Genomic DNA, 11,632 nt, shown 5'->3' with positions numbered 1-11,632 from the left:
CTTAGGGGCAAAGGCTATTTTGTTTTCATTTTTTATAAATGAACAGAGAAATTGTTGAATATGCAATTAGCGTCTTTCATCGAATTTTTTTCGGGGCTTGCGCATCAAATCTAATGGGCGGACCAAATTTGATCACACTGCTTTCCCTAATGGGTTTTCTCAATTGTGCGAGAAATCTACTGTGTCAAGGCTAAACAATATTTTATAAAAGCAAAATGCCTGTGCAAAATTTAAGAGAATCTGATAAGAGGTTAACAATGTTAGCAAAAAAATTCAGTAACTAAAACCCATCGTAGTGTAATTAGCGGCGAAAATTTCTAAACAATGCTGTTTGTACCTGGGAAAAAACAAGGTGATTTCGAATGTCCTTTTTCATACCTCAAATAATTTTTAAGTAATAACAGTGAAAAAACCTCGCTGCAAACTGAAAAAACTGAAATTGAGAAGTTTGACATAAACGAGAAGCAATTTGGTGTTTTTTTAAATCAAATAAAAAAAATAATTTTAGATTTAATTTTTTCTGTCATCGTAGTTACTTTCTTACCCGGGTTGACATCCATACAAAAACATGCTTTTCATTCAACTCCATACATGGAGGAAAAATGGTTGTTAAAATTTGATTTCAACTTTCAAAAAATATTTTGCTGCTTTTAAAACAACATTTTCGCTTTTTTGACTGCCATAAAAGCTTTTTGATCATCAAAAATTGATTTTATTACTGGGATGTCAAAAATTTCAGAGTCTAAAAAAAAGTTTTTTTTTCAAGATAATTTTAAATCAGCTATACATGTTTATACAAAAGATCGTTCTGTTTTATTTTCAAAAACAGTTCTATGCTTAAACAACCCTTTTCGAAAAAATGTTGCATACGCTTTTGTAAATTTTTGACACAGTCTGTAAGGCAGTCCAGACTCAACTTTTCCTACAAAAAAAAGTCTCAATGAGTGTTTTATGGGAAGCCACAATTGTTATCTAATTAACATCACATGATGAAAAAATCTTGAACCTCTCACAATTTTCAAACACTCCGATCAACTGATGGATACACAAGAACCCCAAAATGCTAAAACTGTAGTTATTGCGACGAAAACAAATTTTGAACGTGTGGAAAAAAACTTTGTTTGAGTCGTAGAAGTTTTCAATGAGAGAGATAGAGAGATAGATGTACCAGACTTGTAAACTTAGCTTGAGATAAGGTTCATTTTTGTAATGTATGTTTGCAAATGATTTTTGCCACGCAATTTGTCGGCTGTAAAATCAGTTCAAACCCAACAAAATAATCAGAATGATCTCATCAATTTACCAAAATGCAGAAATTATACAATGTTTTTTAACTACTACATTAGAAATACTAAAAACATGACTGCTAGTCGTGTCAAATTGCAACCCTGAATTTTCAGGCAGCTATTTAGATGGCCTCGGAAAAATTTAGTTTGTGTAGGCAGTGCAGTTTTTATGACTAATTAATTGGTTTTAATCCGTATGTCAAAAAACTTATCGAATTATTATGATTGCGATGTATTTTTGTAGAAATCAAAGAAGGAGATCAAAATAACAGCTGCTAACAAAGAATTTAAATTTCTTAAGGAAATTATCGACGCCCTGTCGCAAGAAAAAAGAAACTTCAAGTTTCAAATTAGCATTTTTGTCATGCTCTGGACTAATTTACGTTTACTTTGGAAATTATCTATACCGCGAAGTATTTGTGGATGGCGAGTTACCCAATACAAAAAACAATTTAAAAATGAAGTAAGACTGTTCGTTAATTAGGGCAAAGTCCTGAAAATTCCGACTGCCCTTCAATCCATATCAAATGTTTTTTGGAAAAAAAAGTTGAAAAACTGTAAATTTTGGACAATACCAAAAGTCAAGTGTGAGAAATTGAGTCGTACAAAACTAATACGACCAATTAGGTAGCCTCAATTCAATTTGAAACAATTTTGTTGTGAGGGATAATTTGCCACACATAAATAATTACCGTTATACTTTCAACATAATCAATAAAATCTTTAAAGCACGCATAAATTAGTCCAGAGCATGAGCAAATTGGCTATTTTCAAATTCCCCGAGTTTTACAAAAAACAATTGAAAATAAACATTAACTTTATGCAATTTCAGCGAGTTGATCTCTTGAATGGAGTATAAAAATTTCTAGTTACAAACTATTATTTTATCGACAAAAATTAACGGAATACATAACAAACCGCACCAAATATAAAAATTTCATTTTCTTGGAAAGTTGGAACATTTAGGCAAACTACTTGGTCATAATAATCTTTTGTACCATCAATCAAACGCAATCTCAACTATCATTGTTTTGTTTTTGTATACGAGCAGTCTTGTTGCAATCGCATAAGATTCTATTTCAATCCGTTAAAACTACAACACTATAAATAAGAATTATGCAAAGTGTTTAAATTTTCCGCAAACTTCAAAAATTCAAAAAACTACATTTAAATATCAAAAATTTTTGAACAACACAATTCTTAGTTTTTTTTGCTGTTTCTAGCCATTTTTCTACAGAAAAAAGGTTTTTCAACACGCTTATTTTACTATGACTGTCGAATATGCCTATATCTACTTTTCCCCTGGCTCCTTGTATCACACCACGCCAAAAAACGAACTTACTTTGAAAAAAATTTGCGTTGTATTTTTTAAGACTAGTCGGAACATTCCAAACAGTAACCAACTATTCTTGTTTTAGATATGGAATTGATATAATCATTATTCTACAAAAAAGGTGGTCATTTTTGTTAAGGCTATTTTTTCAACCGCCGGTATCAGTAGCGGATATAGGTGAGGGGGGGGGGGGGGTGATCGACGCTCTTTTTTCCTCCGGAAATTGACCCTCTGGTTTTTATCCAAAGAGTGCCCTTTTGTTTTTTTTTCCAAAGTTTTTGTCAAAGTACGCTTTTGGCGGCGGTCCATTTGTAGTAGAGGTATGAAAATACTTGAGAAGTGAAAATTTTTAGTTGGAAAGTGAGTCAAATTTTGAGGCCTCAAATCAGACACTCACTTTAGACTCGAGACAGGTACCTAACTGGTACTTGTCAACCTGCCTATTTCACAGTATATATAACCCGTTGAAAATTACCTTGCTAATGCTAAAATCTTCTTCAGGGACTTCACACTGCACTCTGGAGTAAACTTTAACTTTTAACTTAAACCTTCAAGGTGTCAAAACGGACTGCTTCCAAGGACTCCAAGGTTTCTGGCTTCAACACTCAAGACCTTCTTCACCAGAGGACCCCACCCTCGTTCAGTGCTTTTACTCCAAAGCCTGGCAACCTTGGACCATCAATTTCTGATGCCCTAGGAATCTGTCGACAAAGCCAGTCGTGCACGCCCTGCTCCAAATTTGAGCAATCCTTCCAGTAGCAGTTTGCACTGCTGAACGCTTCTTCTCCAATATGAAACTGCTGAAGAACTACCTTCGATCTTATATGAAGGAAGATCGCTTATCGAGTTAAGCCTTAATATAAATCCACAAAGAGGTGGAAATAAGTGTTCATGATGTCCTAGACAGATTTTGCCGCAATTTGTTTAATTGTGTTGATTTTTTGAATGCATTTTGCTACTGTTTTTCCAAAACTCCAACCCCCCCCCCCCCCTCGGAAAAATTCTAAGTCCCCACTTGGCCGGTATTACTCTCAAGAAACTGATTAACTATACAAACTTGTCCTTAAATTTACTCTTCAATAAAAAACCATCTATTGGTTTTCGGTCTTGTTCTTCGAACAACTTCATGAAGGAACGGGAAGGGACGGCCTGATAGCGTAGTTTTTTTTCGAAGGAATCAAAAAACTCGTATGGGGTACTTACCGCTTTTTACTGATATATCAAGAAATCTAAAGGTAAATCAAAATTAGAAAAAAAGACTATTTTTTTCATATATTTTTCTCTAACTTTTGAATTTCTTTATCTAAATGTAGGTTGGGGAAACATTTTGAGCAAATTTCATGACAATAGCATTTTTTTCATGTGAAAGATATTTTTCTTCATAAATGTGAGTATCAGAGCAATTTGGTTAACTAATAGGGGTAATTTCGTTATTTTTTACACCTTTACTGATAACACTTTCTTATGCCTGCTAGCTATCATAGGAAATAAAAGAGCCGCTTAAAATTTTTTGAACCAAATTATTCAGGCACCAGAACAAATTTTAAAACAAAATAGTTTCAAACGTTGTTTTTTGATTGGTGCAACGTTTGGTGTTTATCAAAATGGTTTTTTAAATTGGTGTATTTCGGCTGAGCTCTTGTTGGCTAGGGTCGGTTAGTTGCAGCATTAATTGCATTGCATGCTAAGACTTACAATCAAAATGAATTCCTCTCGTGTGAATCCGGCGCTAACTGTTCTAGCTAGCTTCGAGGTATCGATGTATTTTGCAGAATTTTGCAGAATATTTCTTCTTTCAATACATAAAGTATTTTTTGATCTTGCGAATATGAATTCGAGCAGTTTTTATGCAAATTACTTTTGAGAAAAGCTGGAACTTTTTCCTCTCCTTGGAGGGTCGATAAGTGCTGCAATCGGTGCAGTTTGACACGGGTGTGTGCTTGTCACGTTATTAATGGGACCTTTTGCGTCACACAAAATGCTAATTAGAACAAAATTTGAAATAAAACACACTCGTTATCTATTCACGTGTTCCCTTTCATCTCTTCCCAACATCAAGTGAAAAAATGGTGCGAAAATTACCAAGAGAATAACCAATCCATGCACGAATGATTTTCCTTCTGGCACTGTTTCAGTTTTTGCCAAAATTTTAGGACTTAATTTATGAAAAAGAAAACAAATGAAGTTTTTTATGCTTGTCAAATTGATTTTTTTCTTTCGCTCTTTTCTATTGCTGGCGCAAAAAAAAAACAAAAATAGCAAAAACTTGAACCAAATTGAATTTACCCAACAAACTTGAAAAATAATATAGGCTTATCGAGTTTCAAAAAGGTTTCTGAAATTCCACCTCGTACCTCCTCATCCGCAAGAAGAAGTATGTTGGGGGGATGGGGGGTTGTGGGGGAGGGGAGAGACACCTAATAAGGAAAAATTAAGCTAGCCTTGATAGCTCCGTTTAGATTTAGAAGCTAAACTGCTCAGAAATGGAGAAAATGCCCGCTTCCAATTATCAATAATTTGATCACTAATTAAAAAAATTAATGGAAAAAGCTTGAACTTTTTAAGGCGTCATCTTCATTTTTTTGCGATATTTATCCTACATTTTTGTGAGTAACAAATATTGTTAATAAAGCATAGTTACTAGAGCAGTTTTCATTAAAATATACTGGAACCTGATCTAAACTATATTTTAAGATTGGATAAATTAGATATTTTACCACTGTAAAGTATTTAATATTAACCAATCATGATCCATCTAACTAACAACCCACTTATTTGTAAGTGCTGAAATTACTTGTAATTTCAGCACCAGAGAGATTTGAATTTAACTTAGAAATTAGTTGTCTCTCCAAGAGAACTTCAGCAGCCGCAAGAAACCAGTATACTCTAGATCTATTGAGCCTAGCAGAGACTAGTTAAACACCCTGAGACTAGAAAGTATAAGAGTAAGATTAGGATCGGTATTAGACTAAGAAGTTGCACGAATCTATCCGGCCGAAAATAAGATAGCGTGACGAGCAGACGGTGTACCCTATCCGAAATTACTCTATGAGTTAACCACATCGGTTCTAACTCATCTGGTGCGACCATAAGTCTCGAATAAGACCTTAATAGCTTAGATTTAACCAAAAATAGATTAGAATTTAGACAAAACATTTAAAAAAATGTTATACGATAATAATTTAATCGAAATGTCTCTACGACTCAATAGATCAGAGCCGATATTCCGAACGATAACAGAACTACCCGGAATCGTAAGAAGACCTCGAACAAGAGACGACATACGACAAAGTAGAAACTTACCAAATAGTTATATGATAGTACGGCAAAAGCCAACACAAACTTTTATATTTAGAATTTTATTAGCAATTAATTTAGATTTTCATTTGCAAACATAAAATCTTGAAGTCAATCTTCATAATCTTTTCAGGCGCTAAACAAAATATTAATATACAATAACGATTGATAAAAAGATCTCAGATCGTTTTCCTAAAATTCTGCAGTCTTAAATAAAACATCTTTGAAAAATATTTATTAAAAATCAAAACAAAAATTAGTAGCATGACAATAAATTGTTAGTAATCATAAAATCATCTGTTGTCCCAGCTTCATCACCTAAACATAACAGCAATCATAAGCTCACTAATACCATTAAAAAACTAAATCTTTTTCTTAAATAAATTTAAACCAAATTAAACTTATATTCACTTAATTTTAAAATTAGATCATCAAGGCTTATCCTTGGATCTCAAAATTTTTTCTATTTCATTAAATTTAAAACCTGATCATCAAGGCCTATCCTTGGATCAAAAAGAACAATTTTGTTCTCCCCCACCCACTTAACAAGTGTCTAACGACCTCAAAACTCGATTCACTATCCAACCCTTCCAAAAGACCCAAGACTAATAGAAATTTTTAAATAAAACTAACCATTCAAAATAGGATAAACAGTGAAGAACTTCGGTTATTCATCCTTCACTTGAACCCTCCTCTTACCAGACCCAAGATAAATTTTAGACTTAGTAAGTTTAAAATAGTACCTAACGAACTACTTGCGTTCTAATTATACCTGAACCTTGTGGACCGATTTACTATTCTCCAACCCTTGAACACAATCACTACCCCTAAGTAAGATTAAGTAAGTTAACACCTTAGCTTATACTAGCCACGAGAAAGTAACAAATCATTCTTCGGAATCGATATAATTTTCTCTCCAACCCTGAACAAATAGACCCAGGTTAAGCTAACCAAAAAATCGAAAGGACTAACAGTTTAAGAAAGTAGACATCATATAACAACTTTTTGCATCCCTCATCCTAAACCTTATGTCATTCAAAAATCTAGGAAATAAACAAACAATCGTTTTACACAACTGTGAAATAGATAACAAAAAATACGATCTTGTAATCACACCTCATACACAAACAGTTGGATATATTAGAACAAAACGACTAACAATAAAAAGAAAAATAATAAACAAACAAAGACAAATCACACGAAAAAGATTTTCAAAAAATAGAAACGCATTTTCAGAATCAGAAGCCAGCAATTTAGATGAACTCTATAAATTAAAAGAATCGATTGATAAAAATTGTCCCATTCACGATCATTTATATTTTTCCGACTCAGAAACAACTTCAAATTCATCAAAAAGAGGAAAAAGAAGAATAAAAAAGCAATATTAACACAAACCAGTACAGTTGTATAATTAGAATCAAACAATTAGACACATCGATAGTTATATATTAACAGTCATTAAACAAAAAAATGAGCCACAGCCATACTCAAAGTGACGATAGTCCAGATGACGAAGAGGTTTACCCCTTCCTCATAGATGCACCCGATAATAGAGGGCAGCATGACTTTTGCAAAAATTTACTCCTAAATTTGTTTGAACCCGGAATCAGCCCATGCAAAGCAGAATTCCCAGAGGTAAAAGTCAAAAGACAAATTATTGAACATTATCTGAAACATATATGTAATTTGACACAACAATATGGAATCTATACCATAGAATTCAGCACACCAAATCCGAATCATCGACAATATGTAATTCAGACAGACGATCTTGAATTAGAATTTTCAAAAGTATTCTTAGAATATATTAAAAGCTTACAATATCATAATTCACAAAGAGCAAACTCCATATTCACTAACGAAGTTTTTGCAATAATATATAGCTATATTTCTATATTAGAAAAAACAGAATTTCAAAGTATCTCACCAACCGAAACATCCAAACATACAAAAGTACGACATGAAATCACATTATTTTCAACTTTTCTACATATAATCAAAGAAAATTTCAATAAAGACGAGGTTTCACAACACACAAAACATGACTTACAAAAAATTTTGGCATGGTTTATAATAGATTGTTTCACACATAATATAGACTTAATTTCACAAGCAAGAAAAAATTTCAGACCTCAAAATCCAAATAATGATACTGCCATTACAGAACAGTCAGACTACGTTTGGGACCCTGAATGGTCTCATCATGCATTTATAAAAATCCCACAATCAATCTCAAGTCAAGCAATAAGTACAATATCTTATCAAAGTGATTATGTGAAAGTAGTACCACTGACCATTGATGCAACACCATTAAACTACAAAACATTTTTACCCGATACGCAAAATAACAGTTTAAATTCGACCGTCATACACAATGAAAACCTTAATGGAACTAGAAATCTTACACAACAAGATATCCAAACACCATCACACTTCATAAATGAAGAAATTGTCCAAACAACAGCAACTACACAACAAAGTATTTCACCAATACATCCAAATTTAACAACACCAAAAAATACAAATACTTCATTGGCACAAGTAACCTTACAATCAACCGTTAAAACTTCGGTTGCTCCAAAATATTCACATATGGATTACCAAACATATAGACCTATGACAGTACCATCAAATTCACGAAGAACGTTCACAAGAAACACTTTTGCAGAAAACAATTATAATTATGCACAACAACCAACTCAGTACATTTTCGGACTAATTCACATCCTCCACAGGGCCGTAGTGAAAATTACCCATTCTTTCAACAAAATAAAAATAAAAAGCAAGCACCTCATCATACGGATTACTTATCATCTGATGATGATTATTTACAACAAGATATTTTCGCACCGTATACCCAAGAATATCGCGGACAAGGAGCGCAAAAACCTTATACATATAATAGAATTTTTTCTCCAAATCCAACAGATACACGAAATCAACAACCAATACAAATGCAAAATCCAATGATTACACACTCAAATGCAAAATGATCAACCAACTCAAATGCAAAATGAAATACCACTCCCATATTACCTTCAACAACACGAAATAACAAAAAATCAACTTTCAAATTTTTCACAAATGCCAAATGCCGCAGAATCACTACAGATGACAATGAATCTTTACCTTATGGGTGGATCATCAAAAACATCAAATAAACTACTAATGGTATTCACAGGAACAGACCCTGAATATTCTGTAGAAGATCATTGAAATGCAGTAACAGCAAATTTAATTTTAAATATAGGACCTGAACCAATTAATACACCACTACATCAGAATTGGATACATCGACGCACAGCGTTGATACAAACAACTTTAGATGGCGCAGCTCAAAAATGGTTTTCAGTTCTACCTATAGAAATAAAATCAGACTGGAAAAGATTTACACAAGAATTTTCAAAAAAATTTTGACTCAGAAAGAAATAAACAACACCAAAGAGTTTTATGTAATGAAATTCGCAGATTACCAAATGAAACCACCAAACAATTAGCAGTACGTATCTAAACACTAGTTCGAAAAGCATATTCACATTCACTTAATACACATGACTATAAAAACACAAAAATGACAGAAATTTTAATGATGACTTTAACACCTCAATTAAGGAAAATAGCAATAAAAAAGAGAGCATCTCATCCTTCTTCAATTCGAGAGCCCGATTTAGATTTTCGAAAACTATTAGATAAATTAGAACAAGCAGAAATCACAATGAAACTTGAAGAAACAGAAACTCTAAAACTACAATATGTTAATCGAATCGAAACAAACATTACACATATTAATAACATACAGGAATCAGATACAGACCTAGTTGAAAAAATCACTGAAATACTAAATATTTATGAAAAACACCCAAATTTTAAAGGCAAACCATCTTTCAAAAAATGGTGTAATTATTGCCGACGATACGGACATAGTATTTCCGAATGTAGACAAAAGCAATAAGATAACCAAAACGAACCTCAAAAGTATAAAGAACCAAATAAATCATTCCATCAATATATGAAAAAAGATCAAAATCTACCAAACAAAAATGTATATAGTAACAACAGTTCAGGAAAACCACTTCCGAACAACACTAATTACACAAGGAATCAATCACCATATAACTCAAGTTATAGAGGAAGATCACCAGAACGAAGAAATACACAAAATTCTTCACAAAACCATTATAATCGATCAAATAGTCGGAATAACTATACGAGATCAAACTCAAAAGCAACACAATTTGTTTCTAGATCCAATTCCCAATCAAACCCAAGAAATAAAAATTAATACAATAATCAATCACGAAACTCATCATATAAAAGAAATAGAAACTATTCAAATAATCGAAACAGAAGTTATTCGAACAATCGAAATCAAAATTACCCGAACAATCAATCAAGAAATAACTCATATAACAGATCAAACTAACACAGATCAAACGACAATTATCAAAACAGATCACAAAATAATTCACAAAATCGAAATTCAAGTTATAATAATCGATATAGAAATTATTCCCAATCACCACATAGGAATAATAACCATTATAATAATTCTAAACATCGATACAGAAGTAGTACACCAAAACATCAAAGGGATATTAATCAAGTACAGTCAAATGAAGAAACAACATCAGACCCCCAGGTATTGATGACACAGGAAATAACGAACTACAACTAAATCAAATAAACTGTGGATCATCAGACACAGAAAGTGATACAGAACATACCATTTCCATCAATATGATAGCAGTCAAAAACGACTACGAACCTATTATATATGAACAACTTTTTACATCACATATATATGAAAATCAATTGGAACTCCGTCACAATTATTACATTGAACCCATCAATTTTACACAACCTGCACAAGAAATAAACGAAATTAACACGGTAAATAAACCCAATGAAAATGACAAAACAAAATGTCTAAACACAAATGATATTTACCAAAATATACAAAAAGAACAACCCAAAGAAAAAATTTGGACAATACCATTTCTTTTAAAAAGTCCAAGAAACAAAGAATTTCAACCACCAGATCTTGAAATTGATTTTTTAATTGATTCAGGAGCAGAATCAAACATTATTAACATTCCCACATGGAATGAAATGAAAACATTACATCCAAACTTAACGCCTCTTGCAACCTCTAGTAAACTAGCAACAGCACAAGGATCAACATTAGTAAATTATGGAAAAGTCAATTATTCCTCCTCCCCACAAGAACAATCGAGCAAAATAAAATTCTAAGCAAACCATTTAAACAAATATTTCATATCACTGATATTAAACACAAAATCATTGGCATGACATTTATCTCGAAATATATACCAACAATCAACATCTTGAATAGTAAAATACTAATCAAAGATAAGTACACAAAAACAAAAAAATACAGCCCTAGCATTTTTTCAAAGATTAAATAAACAACCACCATTCTTTTCAAAATTTTATCCAATTTGTAACCAACAACGGAAACACCTGAAACCACTATCAGGAAATATATATAACTTTTCAATAAAACAAGTTCACCATTATGATAAAAGTCAAAATAAACAACAACTCTTTATGTCAGACTTTGAGTTTAAACCTATCCATAAGTTTTTCAAAATCACGATTTCATTTAAAAAATATTTGAAAAATACGAATTCAGACATCATTTCGTTACATGTGTATAACAATACACCGTATCAAGTAACATTACCCTTAGGACTTT

General features: G+C 32.3%; 1 protein-coding gene across 1 annotated transcript in view; it reads left to right on the top strand.

Moving 5' to 3' along the window:
- LOC134848893 (transmembrane protein 216-like) overlaps positions 1 to 11,632 on the top strand; it is a 354,893-nt gene that overhangs the window by 36,088 nt on the left and 307,173 nt on the right. The window lies entirely within an intron of this gene.

The sequence above is a fragment of the Symsagittifera roscoffensis genome, chromosome 6 (genome assembly GCF_963678635.1).
Source record: "Symsagittifera roscoffensis chromosome 6, txSymRosc1.1, whole genome shotgun sequence".
NCBI classification, from domain to species: Eukaryota; Metazoa; Xenacoelomorpha; order Acoela; family Convolutidae; genus Symsagittifera; species Symsagittifera roscoffensis.
The sequence above is the reverse complement of the archived record's forward strand: the minus strand, read 5'-3'. Positions and strand labels throughout refer to the sequence as shown.